The sequence below is a fragment of the Hippopotamus amphibius genome, chromosome 2, assembly GCF_030028045.1.
Source record: "Hippopotamus amphibius kiboko isolate mHipAmp2 chromosome 2, mHipAmp2.hap2, whole genome shotgun sequence".
In the NCBI taxonomy this organism is placed as follows: domain Eukaryota; kingdom Metazoa; phylum Chordata; class Mammalia; order Artiodactyla; family Hippopotamidae; genus Hippopotamus; species Hippopotamus amphibius.
The window spans coordinates 222,532,393-222,554,087 of NC_080187.1; the positions used below are offsets into that span (position 1 = coordinate 222,532,393).

General features: G+C 54.2%; 9 non-coding genes across 9 annotated transcripts; all 9 read left to right on the top strand.

Annotated features, from left to right (window-relative positions):
* The first annotated feature begins 680 nt into the window (after window positions 1-680).
* LOC130847639 (small nucleolar RNA SNORD115) lies at window positions 681-761 on the top strand. Its single transcript, XR_009052386.1, has one exon. It is a non-coding gene; the product is annotated as a small nucleolar RNA SNORD115 (small nucleolar RNA).
* A 2,506-nt stretch (window positions 762-3,267) lies between these two features.
* Window positions 3,268-3,348, top strand: LOC130847641 (small nucleolar RNA SNORD115). The gene has a single exon (XR_009052388.1). It is a non-coding gene; the product is annotated as a small nucleolar RNA SNORD115 (small nucleolar RNA).
* A 2,506-nt stretch (window positions 3,349-5,854) lies between these two features.
* On the top strand, window positions 5,855-5,935 carry LOC130846929 (small nucleolar RNA SNORD115). The gene has a single exon (XR_009051724.1). It is a non-coding gene; the product is annotated as a small nucleolar RNA SNORD115 (small nucleolar RNA).
* Window positions 5,936-8,441: 2,506 nt separating this feature from the next.
* LOC130847642 (small nucleolar RNA SNORD115) lies at window positions 8,442-8,522 on the top strand. Its single transcript, XR_009052389.1, has one exon. It is a non-coding gene; the product is annotated as a small nucleolar RNA SNORD115 (small nucleolar RNA).
* Window positions 8,523-11,028: 2,506 nt separating this feature from the next.
* LOC130846930 (small nucleolar RNA SNORD115) lies at window positions 11,029-11,109 on the top strand. Its single transcript, XR_009051725.1, has one exon. It is a non-coding gene; the product is annotated as a small nucleolar RNA SNORD115 (small nucleolar RNA).
* A 2,506-nt stretch (window positions 11,110-13,615) lies between these two features.
* On the top strand, window positions 13,616-13,696 carry LOC130847643 (small nucleolar RNA SNORD115). The gene has a single exon (XR_009052390.1). It is a non-coding gene; the product is annotated as a small nucleolar RNA SNORD115 (small nucleolar RNA).
* A 2,506-nt stretch (window positions 13,697-16,202) lies between these two features.
* Window positions 16,203-16,283, top strand: LOC130847644 (small nucleolar RNA SNORD115). The gene has a single exon (XR_009052391.1). It is a non-coding gene; the product is annotated as a small nucleolar RNA SNORD115 (small nucleolar RNA).
* Window positions 16,284-18,789: 2,506 nt separating this feature from the next.
* Window positions 18,790-18,870, top strand: LOC130847645 (small nucleolar RNA SNORD115). Its single transcript, XR_009052392.1, has one exon. It is a non-coding gene; the product is annotated as a small nucleolar RNA SNORD115 (small nucleolar RNA).
* A 2,506-nt stretch (window positions 18,871-21,376) lies between these two features.
* LOC130847646 (small nucleolar RNA SNORD115) lies at window positions 21,377-21,457 on the top strand. Its single transcript, XR_009052393.1, has one exon. It is a non-coding gene; the product is annotated as a small nucleolar RNA SNORD115 (small nucleolar RNA).
* The last annotated feature ends 238 nt before the right edge of the window (window positions 21,458-21,695 follow it).

Sequence of the window (21,695 nt, forward strand, 5' to 3'; positions counted from 1 at the left end):
CATTCCCCCCAGAAACACCCCCAGTGTTTTCCCCACCAAGCAGACCTGGTGCCAGGCCTTGTGCTGCCTGGAGGATCCATGAGGCTAGTCCTTCCCTGGGGAGACATATACGTACTGGTTATTTCATCTGCCCCTGACACAGTATTAAGGTACATAAGATGGCATTGATCCACCTGTCCACTCATGCCTTCATCTTTGTAAGTATGGATGGATGGAGGGAGTGAGCCAAGGACGAGGGTCAAAGGGGAGGGAGCTAGAGCATTCTGGAGGAAGGGAGGCAGGAAGGAAGCTATGTAGGGAGCTGTTTGTATGCGTTTCAGCTATGTGTTCCTGTCTCTGCGTGGAGGTACATTTGGGCCCTATGTTCCTGGATGTATTGCTGCAGGTATTTCTTGTAGAATCATTCGATGCATGAGCGTGTGGCACACACGTGCCCCAATGCATCTAGCATGGAGTTGGAGTTCTCACAGCTGTCCTTCTCACCTCTTGGCAGCCATCGTCCCCAGAGAAATGAAGATCTGTGTTTGGCCTATGTTCCCTAGGGCAATCACCATGAGCCTTGGCCCAGCACGTGGATTCGACAGAATGGCACATCCCTTCAGGCATCCTTCTTTCCAGGAAGCATCTGAGGTAAGCCTTCACATGTGGCAGGGCGCAGGTGAGTGAGGAGGGCCTCAGTTGGGTCGATGATGAGAACTCATATGGTCCTGAAGAGAGCTGATGACCAAAAAATCATGCTCAATAGGATTACGCTGAGGCCTAACAGAGGGATCCAGGGGCAGGATGGCCTGCATTTTTGGTCCATTGCAGAGCCCTGGGTGTGGGTGTGTGTGTGGGTTTGGGTGTGGGTGTTGGAGCAGCCTCTCGCTCGAGGAAATCCCTTGAGACTCCTCCCAGTGTAGATGGCTTCCACATATCCAAGATGTGTTGCCACCTTTGGTTTTCTATCCTGCTCCATAGTGCCAGGGCCCACATGTTCTGAAGCCATGGGTGGAGTCTTTCCTTAAGCCTTTCTGCTTTGAATTTTGTGTTTCAGGCCAAGCCTTGGAATGGACTCACCACAGCCAGAATGTTCCGCAGTGAGTGGCTCTTTTGGTTGCTACTGATAGGCCCCAGAGAATTTTGAACTATGGGCTGGCCGCCCTCACAGCAGGCAGTACAGGGTAGTCTTTTGGCAACCTCCTGCCTACCAAGGAGGAATGTCTGCTGCTGCCCCAAATTTATGGGCTCACATCTGGTGCACTCACATGCCTTCATTAGAGCTGTATTCTAGTCAGAGAGCACATCGAGGCAGTGTTTTCTTCCTTGGCCCCAGGCGGAACATCTCTAGAGACCTCTGTGCACCTAGCGCCAGAGTATGATCACCCACTGAGGGAATGGTCCCTTGTGGTGTGTGCTTTATGGCTTCCCAAAACCTGTCAGTAGGGAAGGCTCATGCCCCCTGCCTAGAGATGGTGAGAGGCAGGCAGGAGCCCATCCTCAGGTGCTTGGAGGCAGGATGCTGCTGGTTATTTCAAGGGCTGGAAGCCATGCCGTGGTCTTCAATGGGGTTGTGCCAGGACTCTGTGAGGGATCATGGTGCTTTGTTGGAGCCACTTGATCCGAATGGGGCCTCTGATGGGGTCTGCATGCATACACAGGACCATAGCTTCTCCTGGGTTGGTCGTCCTCTCCGGAAGCCACTGGTTTGTCAGAGAGCCCCCTCCAGAGGAGAAAAGGCTTCTGGGTGTCCATTCCCCCATGAAGGCTTTGCAGAGCCCTTGGGCATCCCGTTATCATGTCCATCGTGAGGCCCTGTTGACCTGAAGGGGAGGGGTGGTCCCGGGATGTGGGCTGAGGAGGGCGTAGCTGCATGGCTGTTGTTTGGTGGCCTTGCACGGGCCACAGTAGGGAATGCTGCCACAGAAGAAATTGGCCCTGTTTGGGAATCTCTGTGGTCCCCAAGGAGGAATGCTTGACATGGCTCCCCATCCACCAGATCGGAATGCAGGCCTTGAAATTCAACTCGATTGACCTGAAGTGTAGTAAGACTGACCATGGAGGCACCATTTCATGACGTGTTGCCCTGGGGAGCAACCACGCAGATCTCTGTGCATGTCGAGGCAGAGCACGAGGATGGACTGAGCTTATGGTCAGTTGTGGGGTGTGCTTGAGTGACTTCCAAGAAGTGTTGGTTGGGAGGATGTGGGGCCAGGCCTGGAGGTGGGGAGAGGCAACAAGGACCCTTCATCAGGGACTTGGCAGCTAGATGCTCTTGGCTCTTGTGAGAGCTGAAGGGCTGGTCCCTTGCTGGAATGGGGTTTCCCAGGTCTCTGTGAGGGATCATGGGCCCTCAGATAGGCCAGTTTACTCAGACAGGCCCTTTCATGGGTTCTGCATACAGATACAGGCCTGTGGCATCTCTTGGGCTGGCCTTCCTCTACGGGAGCCACTGCCTACCAAGAGAGCTCCCTCCAGCTCCTGTGAATGTCCACTGTGTGGGACATAAAGGCCTCATTGTCTGGGTGTTGTGCACATGGACAAGCCGAGTGTGACATCGGCCAGCACACGCTTGCCCACACCAGGGTCGGGCCCAGAGGAATGTCTCCATTCCCCCCAGAAACACCCCCAGTGTTTTCCCCACCAAGCAGACCTGGTGCCAGGCCTTGTGCTGCCTGGAGGATCCATGAGGCTAGTCCTTCCCTGGGGAGACATATACGTACTGGTTATTTCATCTGCCCCTGACACAGTATTAAGGTACATAAGATGGCATTGATCCACCTGTCCACTCATGCCTTCATCTTTGTAAGTATGGATGGATGGAGGGAGTGAGCCAAGGACGAGGGTCAAAGGGGAGGGAGCTAGAGCATTCTGGAGGAAGGGAGGCAGGAAGGAAGCTATGTAGGGAGCTGTTTGTATGCGTTTCAGCTATGTGTTCCTGTCTCTGCGTGGAGGTACATTTGGGCCCTATGTTCCTGGATGTATTGCTGCAGGTATTTCTTGTAGCATCATTCGATGCATGAGCGTGTGGCACACACGTGCCCCAATGCATCTAGCATGGAGTTGGAGTTCTCACAGCTGTCCTTCTCACCTCTTGGCAGCCATCGTCCCCAGAGAAATGAAGATCTGTGTTTGGCCTATGTTCCCTAGGGCAATCACCATGAGCCTTGGCCCAGCACGTGGATTTGACAGAATGGCACATCCCTTCAGGCATCCTTCTTTCCAGGAAGCATCTGAGGTAAGCCTTCACATGTGGCAGGGCGCAGGTGAGTGAGGAGGGCCTCAGTTGGGTCGATGATGAGAACTCATATGGTCCTGAAGAGAGCTGATGACCAAAAAATCATGCTCAATAGGATTACGCTGAGGCCTAACAGAGGGATCCAGGGGCAGGATGGCCTGCATTGTTGGTCCATTGCAGAGCCCTGGGTGTGGGTGTGTGTGTGGGTTTGGGTGTGGGTGTTGGAGCAGCCTCTCGCTCGAGGAAATCCCTTGAGACTCCTCCCAGTGTAGATGGCTTCCACATATCCAAGATGTGTTGCCACCTTTGGTTTTCTATCCTGCTCCATAGTGCCAGGGCCCACATGTTCTGAAGCCATGGGTGGAGTCTTTCCTTAAGCCTTTCTGCTTTGAATTTTGTGTTTCAGGCCAAGCCTTGGAATGGACTCACCACAGCCAGAATGTTCCGCAGTGAGTGGCTCTTTTGGTTGCTACTGATAGGCCCCAGAGAATTTTGAACTATGGGCTGGCCGCCCTCACAGCAGGCAGTACAGGGTAGTCTTTTGGCAACCTCCTGCCTACCAAGGAGGAATGTCTGCTGCTGCCCCAAATTTATGGGCTCACATCTGGTGCACTCACATGCCTTCATTAGAGCTGTATTCTAGTCAGAGAGCACATCGAGGCAGTGTTTTCTTCCTTGGCCCCAGGCGGAACATCTCTAGAGACCTCTGTGCACCTAGCGCCAGAGTATGATCACCCACTGAGGGAATAGTCCCTTGTGGTGTGTGCTTTATGGCTTCCCAAAACCTGTCAGTAGGGAAGGCTCATGCCCCCTGCCTAGAGATGGTGAGAGGCAGGCAGGAGCCCATCCTCAGGTGCTTGGAGGCAGGATGCTGCTGGTTATTTCAAGGGCTGGAAGCCATGCCGTGGTCTTCAATGGGGTTGTGCCAGGACTCTGTGAGGGATCATGGTGCTTTGTTGGAGCCACTTGATCCGAATGGGGCCTCTGATGGGGTCTGCATGCATACACAGGACCATAGCTTCTCCTGGGTTGGTCGTCCTCTCCGGAAGCCACTGGTTTGTCAGAGAGCCCCCTCCAGAGGAGAAAAGGCTTCTGGGTGTCCATTCCCCCATGAAGGCTTTGCAGAGCCCTTGGGCATCCCGTTATCATGTCCATCGTGAGGCCCTGTTGACCTGAAGGGGAGGGGTGGTCCCGGGATGTGGGCTGAGGAGGGCGTAGCTGCATGGCTGTTGTTTGGTGGCCTTGCACGGGCCACAGTAGGGAATGCTGCCACAGAAGAAATTGGCCCTGTTTGGGAATCTCTGTGGTCCCCAAGGAGGAATGCTTGACATGGCTCCCCATCCACCAGATCAGAATGCAGGCCTTGAAATTCAACTCGATTGACCTGAAGTGTAGTAAGACTGACCATGGAGGCACCATTTCATGACGTGTTGCCCTGGGGAGCAACCACGCAGATCTCTGTGCATGTCGAGGCAGAGCACGAGGATGGACTGAGCTTATGGTCAGTTGTGGGGTGTGCTTGAGTGACTTCCAAGAAGTGTTGGTTGGGAGGATGTGGGGCCAGGCCTGGAGGTGGTGAGAGGCAACAAGGACCCTTGATCAGGGACTTGGCAGCTAGATGCTCTTGGCTCTTGTGAGAGCTGAAGGGCTGGTCCCTTGCTGGAATGGGGTTTCCCAGGTCTCTGTGAGGGATCATGGGCCCTCAGATAGGCCAGTTTACTCAGACAGGCCCTTTCATGGGTTCTGCATACAGATACAGGCCTGTGGCATCTCTTGGGCTGGCCTTCCTCTACGGGAGCCACTGCCTACCAAGAGAGCTCCCTCCAGCTCCTGTGAATGTCCACTGTGTGGGACATAAAGGCCTCATTGTCTGGGTGTTGTGCACATGGACAAGCCGAGTGTGACATCGGCCAGCACACGCTTGCCCACACCAGGGTCGGGCCCAGAGGAATGTCTCCATTCCCCCCAGAAACACCCCCAGTGTTTTCCCCACCAAGCAGACCTGGTGCCAGGCCTTGTGCTGCCTGGAGGATCCATGAGGCTAGTCCTTCCCTGGGGAGACATATACGTACTGGTTATTTCATCTGCCCCTGACACAGTATTAAGGTACATAAGATGGCATTGATCCACCTGTCCACTCATGCCTTCATCTTTGTAAGTATGGATGGATGGAGGGAGTGAGCCAAGGACGAGGGTCAAAGGGGAGGGAGCTAGAGCATTCTGGAGGAAGGGAGGCAGGAAGGAAGCTATGTAGGGAGCTGTTTGTATGCGTTTCAGCTATGTGTTCCTGTCTCTGCGTGGAGGTACATTTGGGCCCTATGTTCCTGGATGTATTGCTGCAGGTATTTCTTGTAGCATCATTCGATGCATGAGCGTGTGGCACACACGTCCCCCAATGCATCTAGCATGGAGTTGGAGTTCTCACAGCTGTCCTTCTCACCTCTTGGCAGTCATCGTCCCCAGAGAAATGAAGATCTGTGTTTGGCCTATGTTCCCTAGGGCAATCACCTTGAGCCTTGGCCCAGCACGTGGATTCGACAGAATGGCACATCCCTTCAGGCATCCTTCTTTCCAGGAAGCATCTGAGGTAAGCCTTCACATGTGGCAGGGCGCAGGTGAGTGAGGAGGGCCTCAGTTGGGTTGATGATGAGAACTCATATGGTCCTGAAGAGAGCTGATGACCAAAAAATCATGCTCAATAGGATTACGCTGAGGCCTAACAGAGGGATCCAGGGGCAGGATGGCCTGCATTTTTGGTCCATTGCAGAGCCCTGGGTGTGGGTGTGTGTGTGGGTTTGGGTGTGGGTGTTGGAGCAGCCTCTCGCTCGAGGAAATCCCTTGAGACTCCTCCCAGTGTAGATGGCTTCCACATATCCAAGATGTGTTGCCACCTTTGGTTTTCTATCCTGCTCCATAGTGCCAGGGCCCACATGTTCTGAAGCCATGGGTGGAGTCTTTCCTTAAGCCTTTCTGCTTTGAATTTTGTGTTTCAGGCCAAGCCTTGGAATGGACTCACCACAGCCAGAATGTTCCGCAGTGAGTGGCTCTTTTGGTTGCTACTGATAGGCCCCAGAGAATTTTGAACTATGGGCTGGCCGCCCTCACAGCAGGCAGTACAGGGTAGTCTTTTGGCAACCTCCTGCCTACCAAGGAGGAATGTCTGCTGCTGCCCCAAATTTATGGGCTCACATCTGGTGCACTCACATGCCTTCATTAGAGCTGTATTCTAGTCAGAGAGCACATCGAGGCAGTGTTTTCTTCCTTGGCCCCAGGCGGAACATCTCTAGAGACCTCTGTGCACCTAGCGCCAGAGTATGATCACCCACTGAGGGAATGGTCCCTTGTGGTGTGTGCTTTATGGCTTCCCAAAACCTGTCAGTAGGGAAGGCTCATGCCCCCTGCCTAGAGATGGTGAGAGGCAGGCAGGAGCCCATCCTCAGGTGCTTGGAGGCAGGATGCTGCTGGTTATTTCAAGGGCTGGAAGCCATGCCGTGGTCTTCAATGGGGTTGTGCCAGGACTCTGTGAGGGATCATGGTGCTTTGTTGGAGCCACTTGATCCGAATGGGGCCTCTGATGGGGTCTGCATGCATACACAGGACCATAGCTTCTCCTGGGTTGGTCGTCCTCTCCGGAAGCCACTGGTTTGTCAGAGAGCCCCCTCCAGAGGAGAAAAGGCTTCTGGGTGTCCATTCCCCCATGAAGGCTTTGCAGAGCCCTTGGGCATCCCGTTATCATGTCCATCGTGAGGCCCTGTTGACCTGAAGGGGAGGGGTGGTCCCGGGATGTGGGCTGAGGAGGGCGTAGCTGCATGGCTGTTGTTTGGTGGCCTTGCACGGGCCACAGTAGGGAATGCTGCCACAGAAGAAATTGGCCCTGTTTGGGAATCTCTGTGGTCCCCAAGGAGGAATGCTTGACATGGCTCCCCATCCACCAGATCGGAATGCAGGCCTTGAAATTCAACTCGATTGACCTGAAGTGTAGTAAGACTGACCATGGAGGCACCATTTCATGACGTGTTGCCCTGGGGAGCAACCACGCAGATCTCTGTGCATGTCGAGGCAGAGCACGAGGATGGACTGAGCTTATGGTCAGTTGTGGGGTGTGCTTGAGTGACTTCCAAGAAGTGTTGGTTGGGAGGATGTGGGGCCAGGCCTGGAGGTGGTGAGAGGCAACAAGGACCCTTGATCAGGGACTTGGCAGCTAGATGCTCTTGGCTCTTGTGAGAGCTGAAGGGCTGGTCCCTTGCTGGAATGGGGTTTCCCAGGTCTCTGTGAGGGATCATGGGCCCTCAGATAGGCCAGTTTACTCAGACAGGCCCTTTCATGGGTTCTGCATACAGATACAGGCCTGTGGCATCTCTTGGGCTGGCCTTCCTCTACGGGAGCCACTGCCTACCAAGAGAGCTCCCTCCAGCTCCTGTGAATGTCCACTGTGTGGGACATAAAGGCCTCATTGTCTGGGTGTTGTGCACATGGACAAGCCGAGTGTGACATCGGCCAGCACACGCTTGCCCACACCAGGGTCAGGCCCAGAGGAATGTCTCCATTCCCCCCAGAAACACCCCCAGTGTTTTCCCCACCAAGCAGACCTGGTGCCAGGCCTTGTGCTGCCTGGAGGATCCATGAGGCTAGTCCTTCCCTGGGGAGACATATACGTACTGGTTATTTCATCTGCCCCTGACACAGTATTAAGGTACATAAGATGGCATTGATCCACCTGTCCACTCATGCCTTCATCTTTGTAAGTATGGATGGATGGAGGGAGTGAGCCAAGGACGAGGGTCAAAGGGGAGGGAGCTAGAGCATTCTGGAGGAAGGGAGGCAGGAAGGAAGCTATGTAGGGAGCTGTTTGTATGCGTTTCAGCTATGTGTTCCTGTCTCTGCGTGGAGGTACATTTGGGCCCTATGTTCCTGGAGGTATTGCTGCAGGTATTTCTTGTAGCATCATTCGATGCATGAGCGTGTGGCACACACGTGCCCCAATGCATCTAGCATGGAGTTGGAGTTCTCACAGCTGTCCTTCTCACCTCTTGGCAGCCATCGTCCCCAGAGAAATGAAGATCTGTGTTTGGCCTATGTTCCCTAGGGCAATCACCATGAGCCTTGGCCCAGCACGTGGATTCGACAGAATGGCACATCCCTTCAGGCATCCTTCTTTCCAGGAAGCATCTGAGGTAAGCCTTCACATGTGGCAGGGCGCAGGTGAGTGAGGAGGGCCTCAGTTGGGTCGATGATGAGAACTCATATGGTCCTGAAGAGAGCTGATGACCAAAAAATCATGCTCAATAGGATTACGCTGAGGCCTAACAGAGGTATCCAGGGGCAGGATGGCCTGCATTTTTGGTCCATTGCAGAGCCCTGGGTGTGGGTGTGTGTGTGGGTTTGGGTGTGGGTGTTGGAGCAGCCTCTCGCTCGAGGAAATCCCTTGAGACTCCTCCCAGTGTAGATGGCTTCCACATATCCAAGATGTGTTGCCACCTTTGGTTTTCTATCCTGCTCCATAGTGCCAGGGCCCACATGTTCTGAAGCCATGGGTGGAGTCTTTCCTTAAGCCTTTCTGCTTTGAATTTTGTGTTTCAGGCCAAGCCTTGGAATGGACTCACCACAGCCAGAATGTTCCGCAGTGAGTGGCTCTTTTGGTTGCTACTGATAGGCCCCAGAGAATTTTGAACTATGGGCTGGCCGCCCTCACAGCAGGCAGTACAGGGTAGTCTTTTGGCAACCTCCTGCCTACCAAGGAGGAATGTCTGCTGCTGCCCCAAATTTATGGGCTCACATCTGGTGCACTCACATGCCTTCATTAGAGCTGTATTCTAGTCAGAGAGCACATCGAGGCAGTGTTTTCTTCCTTGGCCCCAGGCGGAACATCTCTAGAGACCTCTGTGCACCTAGCGCCAGAGTATGATCACCCACTGAGGGAATGGTCCCTTGTGGTGTGTGCTTTATGGCTTCCCAAAACCTGTCAGTAGGGAAGGCTCATGCCCCCTGCCTAGAGATGGTGAGAGGCAGGCAGGAGCCCATCCTCAGGTGCTTGGAGGCAGGATGCTGCTGGTTATTTCAAGGGCTGGAAGCCATGCCGTGGTCTTCAATGGGGTTGTGCCAGGACTCTGTGAGGGATCATGGTGCTTTGTTGGAGCCACTTGATCCGAATGGGGCCTCTGATGGGGTCTGCATGCATACACACGACCATAGCTTCTCCTGGGTTGGTCGTCCTCTCCGGAAGCCACTGGTTTGTCAGAGAGCCCCCTCCAGAGGAGAAAAGGCTTCTGGGTGTCCATTCCCCCATGAAGGCTTTGCAGAGCCCTTGGGCATCCCGTTATCATGTCCATCGTGAGGCCCTGTTGACCTGAAGGGGAGGGGTGGTCCCGGGATGTGGGCTGAGGAGGGCGTAGCTGCATGGCTGTTGTTTGGTGGCCTTGCACGGGCCACAGTAGGGAATGCTGCCACAGAAGAAATTGGCCCTGTTTGGGAATCTCTGTGGTCCCCAAGGAGGAATGCTTGACATGGCTCCCCATCCACCAGATCAGAATGCAGCCCTTGAAATTCAACTCGATTGACCTGAAGTGTAGTAAGACTGACCATGGAGGCACCATTTCATGACGTGTTGCCCTGGGGAGCAACCACGCAGATCTCTGTGCATGTCGAGGCAGAGCACGAGGATGGACTGAGCTTATGGTCAGTTGTGGGGTGTGCTTGAGTGACTTCCAAGAAGTGTTGGTTGGGAGGATGTGGGGCCAGGCCTGGAGGTGGTGAGAGGCAACAAGGACCCTTGATCAGGGACTTGGCAGCTAGATGCTCTTGGCTCTTGTGAGAGCTGAAGGGCTGGTCCCTTGCTGGAATGGGGTTTCCCAGGTCTCTGTGAGGGATCATGGGCCCTCAGATAGGCCAGTTTACTCAGACAGGCCCTTTCATGGGTTCTGCATACAGATACAGGCCTGTGGCATCTCTTGGGCTGGCCTTCCTCTACGGGAGCCACTGCCTACCAAGAGAGCTCCCTCTAGCTCCTGTGAATGTCCACTGTGTGGGACATAAAGGCCTCATTGTCTGGGTGTTGTGCACATGGACAAGCCGAGTGTGACATCGGCCAGCACACGCTTGCCCACACCAGGGTCGGGCCCAGAGGAATGTCTCCATTCCCCCCAGAAACACCCCCAGTGTTTTCCCCACCAAGCAGACCTGGTGCCAGGCCTTGTGCTGCCTGGAGGATCCATGAGGCTAGTCCTTCCCTGGGGAGACATATACGTACTGGTTATTTCATCTGCCCCTGACACAGTATTAAGGTACATAAGATGGCATTGATCCACCTGTCCACTCATGCCTTCATCTTTGTAAGTATGGATGGATGGAGGGAGTGAGCCAAGGACGAGGGTCAAAGGGGAGGGAGCTAGAGCATTCTGGAGGAAGGGAGGCAGGAAGGAAGCTATGTAGGGAGCTGTTTGTATGCGTTTCAGCTATGTGTTCCTGTCTCTGCGTGGAGGTACATTTGGGCCCTATGTTCCTGGATGTATTGCTGCAGGTATTTCTTGTAGCATCATTCGATGCATGAGCGTGTGGCACACACGTCCCCCAATGCATCTAGCATGGAGTTGGAGTTCTCACAGCTGTCCTTCTCACCTCTTGGCAGTCATCGTCCCCAGAGAAATGAAGATCTGTGTTTGGCCTATGTTCCCTAGGGCAATCACCATGAGCCTTGGCCCAGCACGTGGATTCGACAGAATGGCACATCCCTTCAGGCATCCTTCTTTCCAGGAAGCATCTGAGGTAAGCCTTCACATGTGGCAGGGCGCAGGTGAGTGAGGAGGGCCTCAGTTGGGTTGATGATGAGAACTCATATGGTCCTGAAGAGAGCTGATGACCAAAAAATCATGCTCAATAGGATTACGCTGAGGCCTAACAGAGGGATCCAGGGGCAGGATGGCCTGCATTTTTGGTCCATTGCAGAGCCCTGGGTGTGGGTGTGTGTGTGGGTTTGGGTGTGGGTGTTGGAGCAGCCTCTCGCTCGAGGAAATCCCTTGAGACTCCTCCCAGTGTAGATGGCTTCCACATATCCAAGATGTGTTGCCACCTTTGGTTTTCTATCCTGCTCCATAGTGCCAGGGCCCACATGTTCTGAAGCCATGGGTGGAGTCTTTCCTTAAGCCTTTCTGCTTTGAATTTTGTGTTTCAGGCCAAGCCTTGGAATGGACTCACCACAGCCAGAATGTTCCGCAGTGAGTGGCTCTTTTGGTTGCTACTGATAGGCCCCAGAGAATTTTGAACTATGGGCTGGCCGCCCTCACAGCAGGCAGTACAGGGTAGTCTTTTGGCAACCTCCTGCCTACCAAGGAGGAATGTCTGCTGCTGCCCCAAATTTATGGGCTCACATCTGGTGCACTCACATGCCTTCATTAGAGCTGTATTCTAGTCAGAGAGCACATCGAGGCAGTGTTTTCTTCCTTGGCCCCAGGCGGAACATCTCTAGAGACCTCTGTGCACCTAGCGCCAGAGTATGATCACCCACTGAGGGAATGGTCCCTTGTGGTGTGTGCTTTATGGCTTCCCAAAACCTGTCAGTAGGGAAGGCTCATGCCCCCTGCCTAGAGATGGTGAGAGGCAGGCAGGAGCCCATCCTCAGGTGCTTGGAGGCAGGATGCTGCTGGTTATTTCAAGGGCTGGAAGCCATGCCGTGGTCTTCAATGGGGTTGTGCCAGGACTCTGTGAGGGATCATGGTGCTTTGTTGGAGCCACTTGATCCGAATGGGGCCTCTGATGGGGTCTGCATGCATACACAGGACCATAGCTTCTCCTGGGTTGGTCGTCCTCTCCGGAAGCCACTGGTTTGTCAGAGAGCCCCCTCCAGAGGAGAAAAGGCTTCTGGGTGTCCATTCCCCCATGAAGGCTTTGCAGAGCCCTTGGGCATCCCGTTATCATGTCCATCGTGAGGCCCTGTTGACCTGAAGGGGAGGGGTGGTCCCGGGATGTGGGCTGAGGAGGGCGTAGCTGCATGGCTGTTGTTTGGTGGCCTTGCACGGGCCACAGTAGGGAATGCTGCCACAGAAGAAATTGGCCCTGTTTGGGAATCTCTGTGGTCCCCAAGGAGGAATGCTTGACATGGCTCCCCATCCACCAGATCGGAATGCAGGCCTTGAAATTCAACTCGATTGACCTGAAGTGTAGTAAGACTGACCATGGAGGCACCATTTCATGACGTGTTGCCCTGGGGAGCAACCACGCAGATCTCTGTGCATGTCGAGGCAGAGCACGAGGATGGACTGAGCTTATGGTCAGTTGTGGGGTGTGCTTGAGTGACTTCCAAGAAGTGTTGGTTGGGAGGATGTGGGGCCAGGCCTGGAGGTGGTGAGAGGCAACAAGGACCCTTGATCAGGGACTTGGCAGCTAGATGCTCTTGGCTCTTGTGAGAGCTGAAGGGCTGGTCCCTTGCTGGAATGGGGTTTCCCAGGTCTCTGTGAGGGATCATGGGCCCTCAGATAGGCCAGTTTACTCAGACAGGCCCTTTCATGGGTTCTGCATACAGATACAGGCCTGTGGCATCTCTTGGGCTGGCCTTCCTCTACGGGAGCCACTGCCTACCAAGAGAGCTCCCTCCAGCTCCTGTGAATGTCCACTGTGTGGGACATAAAGGCCTCATTGTCTGGGTGTTGTGCACATGGACAAGCCGAGTGTGACATCGGCCAGCACACGCTTGCCCACACCAGGGTCAGGCCCAGAGGAATGTCTCCATTCCCCCCAGAAACACCCCCAGTGTTTTCCCCACCAAGCAGACCTGGTGCCAGGCCTTGTGCTGCCTGGAGGATCCATGAGGCTAGTCCTTCCCTGGGGAGACATATACGTACTGGTTATTTCATCTGCCCCTGACACAGTATTAAGGTACATAAGATGGCATTGATCCACCTGTCCACTCATGCCTTCATCTTTGTAAGTATGGATGGATGGAGGGAGTGAGCCAAGGACGAGGGTCAAAGGGGAGGGAGCTAGAGCATTCTGGAGGAAGGGAGGCAGGAAGGAAGCTATGTAGGGAGCTGTTTGTATGCGTTTCAGCTATGTGTTCCTGTCTCTGCGTGGAGGTACATTTGGGCCCTATGTTCCTGGATGTATTGCTGCAGGTATTTCTTGTAGCATCATTCGATGCATGAGCGTGTGGCACACACGTGCCCCAATGCATCTAGCATGGAGTTGGAGTTCTCACAGCTGTCCTTCTCACCTCTTGGCAGCCATCGTCCCCAGAGAAATGAAGATCTGTGTTTGGCCTATGTTCCCTAGGGCAATCACCATGAGCCTTGGCCCAGCACGTGGATTCGACAGAATGGCACATCCCTTCAGGCATCCTTCTTTCCAGGAAGCATCTGAGGTAAGCCTTCACATGTGGCAGGGCGCAGGTGAGTGAGGAGGGCCTCAGTTGGGTCGATGATGAGAACTCATATGGTCCTGAAGAGAGCTGATGACCAAAAAATCATGCTCAATAGGATTACGCTGAGGCCTAACAGAGGGATCCAGGGGCAGGATGGCCTGCATTTTTGGTCCATTGCAGAGCCCTGGGTGTGGGTGTGTGTGTGGGTTTGGGTGTGGGTGTTGGAGCAGCCTCTCGCTCGAGGAAATCCCTTGAGACTCCTCCCAGTGTAGATGGCTTCCACATATCCAAGATGTGTTGCCACCTTTGGTTTTCTATCCTGCTCCATAGTGCCAGGGCCCACATGTTCTGAAGCCATGGGTGGAGTCTTTCCTTAAGCCTTTCTGCTTTGAATTTTGTGTTTCAGGCCAAGCCTTGGAATGGACTCACCACAGCCAGAATGTTCCGCAGTGAGTGGCTCTTTTGGTTGCTACTGATAGGCCCCAGAGAATTTTGAACTATGGGCTGGCCGCCCTCACAGCAGGCAGTACAGGGTAGTCTTTTGGCAACCTCCTGCCTACCAAGGAGGAATGTCTGCTGCTGCCCCAAATTTATGGGCTCACATCTGGTGCACTCACATGCCTTCATTAGAGCTGTATTCTAGTCAGAGAGCACATCGAGGCAGTGTTTTCTTCCTTGGCCCCAGGCGGAACATCTCTAGAGACCTCTGTGCACCTAGCGCCAGAGTATGATCACCCACTGAGGGAATGGTCCCTTGTGGTGTGTGCTTTATGGCTTCCCAAAACCTGTCAGTAGGGAAGGCTCATGCCCCCTGCCTAGAGATGGTGAGAGGCAGGCAGGAGCCCATCCTCAGGTGCTTGGAGGCAGGATGCTGCTGGTTATTTCAAGGGCTGGAAGCCATGCCGTGGTCTTCAATGGGGTTGTGCCAGGACTCTGTGAGGGATCATGGTGCTTTGTTGGAGCCACTTGATCCGAATGGGGCCTCTGATGGGGTCTGCATGCATACACACGACCATAGCTTCTCCTGGGTTGGTCGTCCTCTCCGGAAGCCACTGGTTTGTCAGAGAGCCCCCTCCAGAGGAGAAAAGGCTTCTGGGTGTCCATTCCCCCATGAAGGCTTTGCAGAGCCCTTGGGCATCCCGTTATCATGTCCATCGTGAGGCCCTGTTGACCTGAAGGGGAGGGGTGGTCCCGGGATGTGGGCTGAGGAGGGCGTAGCTGCATGGCTGTTGTTTGGTGGCCTTGCACGGGCCACAGTAGGGAATGCTGCCACAGAAGAAATTGGCCCTGTTTGGGGATCTCTGTGGTCCCCAAGGAGGAATGCTTGACATGGCTCCCCATCCACCAGATCGGAATGCAGGCCTTGAAATTCAACTCGATTGACCTGAAGTGTAGTAAGACTGACCATGGAGGCACCATTTCATGACGTGTTGCCCTGGGGAGCAACCACGCAGATCTCTGTGCATGTCGAGGCAGAGCACGAGGATGGACTGAGCTTATGGTCAGTTGTGGGGTGTGCTTGAGTGACTTCCAAGAAGTGTTGGTTGGGAGGATGTGGGGCCAGGCCTGGAGGTGGTGAGAGGCAACAAGGACCCTTGATCAGGGACTTGGCAGCTAGATGCTCTTGGCTCTTGTGAGAGCTGAAGGGCTGGTCCCTTGCTGGAATGGGGTTTCCCAGGTCTCTGTGAGGGATCATGGGCCCTCAGATAGGCCAGTTTACTCAGACAGGCCCTTTCATGGGTTCTGCATACAGATACAGGCCTGTGGCATCTCTTGGGCTGGCCTTCCTCTACGGGAGCCACTGCCTACCAAGAGAGCTCCCTCCAGCTCCTGTGAATGTCCACTGTGTGGGACATAAAGGCCTCATTGTCTGGGTGTTGTGCACATGGACAAGCCGAGTGTGACATCGGCCAGCACACGCTTGCCCACACCAGGGTCAGGCCCAGAGGAATGTCTCCATTCCCCCCAGAAACACCCCCAGTGTTTTCCCCACCAAGCAGACCTGGTGCCAGGCCTTGTGCTGCCTGGAGGATCCATGAGGCTAGTCCTTCCCTGGGGAGACATATACGTACTGGTTATTTCATCTGCCCCTGACACAGTATTAAGGTACATAAGATGGCATTGATCCACCTGTCCACTCATGCCTTCATCTTTGTAAGTATGGATGGATGGAGGGAGTGAGCCAAGGACGAGGGTCAAAGGGGAGGGAGCTAGAGCATTCTGGAGGAAGGGAGGCAGGAAGGAAGCTATGTAGGGAGCTGTTTGTATGCGTTTCAGCTATGTGTTCCTGTCTCTGCGTGGAGGTACATTTGGGCCCTATGTTCCTGGATGTATTGCTGCAGGTATTTCTTGTAGCATCATTCGATGCATGAGCGTGTGGCACACACGTGCCCCAATGCATCTAGCATGGAGTTGGAGTTCTCACAGCTGTCCTTCTCACCTCTTGGCAGCCATCGTCCCCAGAGAAATGAAGATCTGTGTTTGGCCTATGTTCCCTAGGGCAATCACCATGAGCCTTGGCCCAGCACGTGGATTCGACAGAATGGCACATCCCTTCAGGCATCCTTCTTTCCAGGAAGCATCTGAGGTAAGCCTTCACATGTGGCAGGGCGCAGGTGAGTGAGGAGGGCCTCAGTTGGGTCGATGATGAGAACTCATATGGTCCTGAAGAGAGCTGATGACCAAAAAATCATGCTCAATAGGATTACGCTGAGGCCTAACAGAGGGATCCAGGGGCAGGATGGCCTGCATTTTTGGTCCATTGCAGAGCCCTGGGTGTGGGTGTGTGTGTGGGTTTGGGTGTGGGTGTTGGAGCAGCCTCTCGCTCGAGGAAATCCCTTGAGACTCCTCCCAGTGTAGATGGCTTCCACATATCCAAGATGTGTTGCCACCTTTGGTTTTCTATCCTGCTCCATAGTGCCAGGGCCCACATGTTCTGAAGCCATGGGTGGAGTCTTTCCTTAAGCCTTTCTGCTTTGAATTTTGTGTTTCAGGCCAAGCCTTGGAATGGACTCACCACAGCCAGAATGTTCCGCAGTGAGTGGCTCTTTTGGTTGCTACTGATAGGCCCCAGAGAATTTTGAACTATGGGCTGGCCGCCCTCACAGCAGGCAGTACAGGGTAGTCTTTTGGCAACCTCCTGCCTACCAAGGAGGAATGTCTGCTGCTGCCCCAAATTTATGGGCTCACATCTGGTGCACTCACATGCCTTCATTAGAGCTGTATTCTAGTCAGAGAGCACATCGAGGCAGTGTTTTCTTCCTTGGCCCCAGGCGGAACATCTCTAGAGACCTCTGTGCACCTAGCGCCAGAGTATGATCACCCACTGAGGGAATGGTCCCTTGTGGTGTGTGCTTTATGGCTTCCCAAAACCTGTCAGTAGGGAAGGCTCATGCCCCCTGCCTAGAGATGGTGAGAGGCAGGCAGGAGCCCATCCTCAGGTGCTTGGAGGCAGGATGCTGCTGGTTATTTCAAGGGCTGGAAGCCATGCTGTGGTCTTCAATGGGGTTGTGCCAGGACTCTGTGAGGGATCATGGTGCTTTGTTGGAGCCACTTGATCCGAATGGGGCCTCTGATGGGGTCTGCATGCATACACAGGACCATAGCTTCTCCTGGGTTGGTCGTCCTCTCCGGAAGCCACTGGTTTGTCAGAGAGCCCCCTCCAGAGGAGAAAAGGCTTCTGGGTGTCCATTCCCCCATGAAGGCTTTGCAGAGCCCTTGGGCATCCCGTTATCATGTCCATCGTGAGGCCCTGTTGACCTGAAGGGGAGGGGTGGTCCCGGGATGTGGGCTGAGGAGGGCGTAGCTGCATGGCTGTTGTTTGGTGGCCTTGCACGGGCCACAGTAGGGAATGCTGCCACAGAAGAAATTGGCCCTGTTTGGGAATCTCTGTGGTCCCCAAGGAGGAATGCTTGACATGGCTCCCCATCCACCAGATTGGAATGCAGGCCTTGAAATTCAACTCGATTGACCTGAAGTGTAGTAAGACTGACCATGGAGGCACCATTTCATGACGTGTTGCCCTGGGGAGCAACCACGCAGATCTCTGTGCATGTCGAGGCAGAGCACGAGGATGGACTGAGCTTATGGTCAGTTGTGGGGTGTGCTTGAGTGACTTCCAAGAAGTGTTGGTTGGGAGGATGTGGGGCCAGGCCTGGAGGTGGTGAGAGGCAACAAGGACCCTTCATCAGGGACTTGGCAGCTAGATGCTCTTGGCTCTTGTGAGAGCTGAAGGGCTGGTCCCTTGCTGGAATGGGGTTTCCCAGGTCTCTGTGAGGGATCATGGGCCCTCAGATAGGCCAGTTTACTCAGACAGGCCCTTTCATGGGTTCTGCATACAGATACAGGCCTGTGGCATCTCTTGGGCTGGCCTTCCTCTACGGGAGCCACTGCCTACCAAGAGAGCTCCCTCCAGCTCCTGTGAATGTCCACTGTGTGGGACATAAAGGCCTCATTGTCTGGGTGTTGTGCACATGGACAAGCCGAGTGTGACATCGGCCAGCACACGCTTGCCCACACCAGGGTCGGGCCCAGAGGAATGTCTCCATTCCCCCCAGAAACACCCCCAGTGTTTTCCCCACCAAGCAGACCTGGTGCCAGGCCTTGTGCTGCCTGGAGGATCCATGAGGCTAGTCCTTCCCTGGGGAGACATATACGTACTGGTTATTTCATCTGCCCCTGACACAGTATTAAGGTACCTAAGATGGCATTGATCCACCTGTCCACTCATGCCTTCATCTTTGTAAGTATGGATGGATGGAGGGAGTGAGCCAAGGACGAGGGTCAAAGGGGAGGGAGCTAGAGCATTCTGGAGGAAGGGAGGCAGGAAGGAAGCTATGTAGGGAGCTGTTTGTATGCGTTTCAGCTATGTGTTCCTGTCTCTGCGTGGAGGTACATTTGGGCCCTATGTTCCTGGATGTATTGCTGCAGGTATTTCTTGTAGCATCATTCGATGCATGAGCGTGTGGCACACACGTGCCCCAATGCATCTAGCATGGAGTTGGAGTTCTCACAGCTGTCCTTCTCACCTCTTGGCAGCCATCGTCCCCAGAGAAATGAAGATCTGTGTTTGGCCTATGTTCCCTAGGGCAATCACCATGAGCCTTGGCCCAGCACGTGGATTCGACAGAATGGCACATCCCTTCAGGCATCCTTCTTTCCAGGAAGCATCTGAGGTAAGCCTTCACATGTGGCAGGGCGCAGGTGAGTGAGGAGGGCCTCAGTTGGGTCGATGATGAGAACTCATATGGTCCTGAAGAGAGCTGATGACCAAAAAATCATGCTCAATAGGATTACGCTGAGGCCTAACAGAGGGATCCAGGGGCAGGATGGCCTGCATTTTTGGTCCATTGCAGAGCCCTGGGTGTGGGTGTGTGTGTGGGTTTGGGTGTGGGTGTTGGAGCAGCCTCTCGCTCGAGGAAATCCCTTGAGACTCCTCCCAGTGTAGATGGCTTCCACATATCCAAGATGTGTTGCCACCTTTGGTTTTCTATCCTGCTCCATAGTGCCAGGGCCCACATGTTCTGAAGCCATGGGTGGAGTCTTTCCTTAAGCCTTTCTGCTTTGAATTTTGTGTTTCAGGCCAAGCCTTGGAATGGACTCACCACAGCCAGAATGTTCCGCAGTGAGTGGCTCTTTTGGTTGCTACTGATAGGCCCCAGAGAATTTTGAACTATGGGCTGGCCGCCCTCACAGCAGGCAGTACAGGGTAGTCTTTTGGCAACCTCCTGCCTACCAAGGAGGAATGTCTGCTGCTGCCCCAAATTTATGGGCTCACATCTGGTGCACTCACATGCCTTCATTAGAGCTGTATTCTAGTCAGAGAGCACATCGAGGCAGTGTTTTCTTCCTTGGCCCCAGGCGGAACATCTCTAGAGACCTCTGTGCACCTAGCGCCAGAGTATGATCACCCACTGAGGGAATGGTCCCTTGTGGTGTGTGCTTTATGGCTTCCCAAAACCTGTCAGTAGGGAAGGCTCATGCCCCCTGCCTAGAGATGGTGAGAGGCAGGCAGGAGCCCATCCTCAGGTGCTTGGAGGCAGGATGCTGCTGGTTATTTCAAGGGCTGGAAGCCATGCCGTGGTCTTCAATGGGGTTGTGCCAGGACTCTGTGAGGGATCATGGTGCTTTGTTGGAGCCACTTGATCCGAATGGGGCCTCTGATGGGGTCTGCATGCATACACACGACCATAGCTTCTCCTGGGTTGGTCGTCCTCTCCGGAAGCCACTGGTTTGTCAGAGAGCCCCCTCCAGAGGAGAAAAGGCTTCTGGGTGTCCATTCCCCCATGAAGGCTTTGCAGAGCCCTTGGGCATCCCGTTATCATGTCCATCGTGAGGCCCTGTTGACCTGAAGGGGAGGGGTGGTCCCGGGATGTGGGCTGAGGAGGGCGTAGCTGCATGGCTGTTGTTTGGTGGCCTTGCACGGGAGACAGTAGGGAATGCTGCCACAGAAGAAATTGGCCCTGTTTGGGAATCTCTGTGGTCCCCAAGGAGGAATGCTTGACATGGCTCCCCATCCACCAGATCAGAATGCAGGCCTTGAAATTCAACTCGATTGACCTGAAGTGTAGTAAGACTGACCATGGAGGCACCATTTCATGACGTGTTGCCCTGGGGAGCAACCACGCAGATCTCTGTGCATGTCGAGGCAGAGCACGAGGATGGACTGAGCTTATGGTCAGTTGTGGGGTGTGCTTGAGTGACTTCCAAGAAGTGTTGGTTGGGAGGATGTGGGGCCAGGCCTGGAGGTGGGGAGAGGCAACAAGGACCCTTCATCAGGGACTTGGCAGCTAGATGCTCTTGGCTCTTGTGAGAGCTGAAGGGCTGGTCCCTTGCTGGAATGGGGTTTCCCAGGTCTCTGTGAGGGATCATGGGCCCTCAGATAGGCCAGTTTACTCAGACAGGCCCTTTCATGGGTTCTGCATACAGATACAGGCCTGTGGCATCTCTTGGGCTGGCCTTCCTCTACGGGAGCCACTGCCTACCAAGAGAGCTCCCTCCAGCTCCTGTGAATGTCCACTGTGTGGGACATAAAGGCCTCATTGTCTGGGTGTTGTGCACATGGACAAGCCGAGTGTGACATCGGCCAGCACACGCTTGCCCACACCAGGGTCGGGCCCAGAGGAATGTCTCCATTCCCCCCAGAAACACCCCCAGTGTTTTCCCCACCAAGCAGACCTGGTGCCAGGCCTTGTGCTGCCTGGAGGATCCATGAGGCTAGTCCTTCCCTGGGGAGACATATACGTACTGGTTATTTCATCTGCCCCTGACACAGTATTAAGGTACCTAAGATGGCATTGATCCACCTGTCCACTCATGCCTTCATCTTTGTAAGTATGGATGGATGGAGGGAGTGAGCCAAGGACGAGGGTCAAAGGGGAGGGAGCTAGAGCATTCTGGAGGAAGGGAGGCAGGAAGGAAGCTATGTAGGGAGCTGTTTGTATGCGTTTCAGCTATGTGTTCCTGTCTCTGCGTGGAGGTACATTTGGGCCCTATGTTCCTGGATGTATTGCTGCAGGTATTTCTTGTAGCATCATTCGATGCATGAGCGTGTGGCACACACGTGCCCCAATGCATCTAGCATGGAGTTGGAGTTCTCACAGCTGTCCTTCTCACCTCTTGGCAGCCATCGTCCCCAGAGAAATGAAGATCTGTGTTTGGCCTATGTTCCCTAGGGCAATCACCATGAGCCTTGGCCCAGCACGTGGATTCGACAGAATGGCACATCCCTTCAGGCATCCTTCTTTCCAGGAAGCATCTGAGGTAAGCCTTCACATGTGGCAGGGCGCAGGTGAGTGAGGAGGGCCTCAGTTGGGTCGATGATGAGAACTCATATGGTCCTGAAGAGAGCTGATGACCAAAAAATCATGCTCAATAGGATTACGCTGAGGCCTAACAGAGGGATCCAGGGGCAGGATGGCCTGCATTTTTGGTCCATTGCAGAGCCCTGGGTGTGGGTGTGTGTGTGGGTTTGGGTGTGGGTGTTGGAGCAGCCTCTCGCTCGAGGAAATCCCTTGAGACTCCTCCCAGTGTAGATGGCTTCCACATATCCAAGATGTGTTGCCACCTTTGGTTTTCTATCCTGCTCCATAGTGCCAGGGCCCACATGTTCTGAAGCCATGGGTGGAGTCT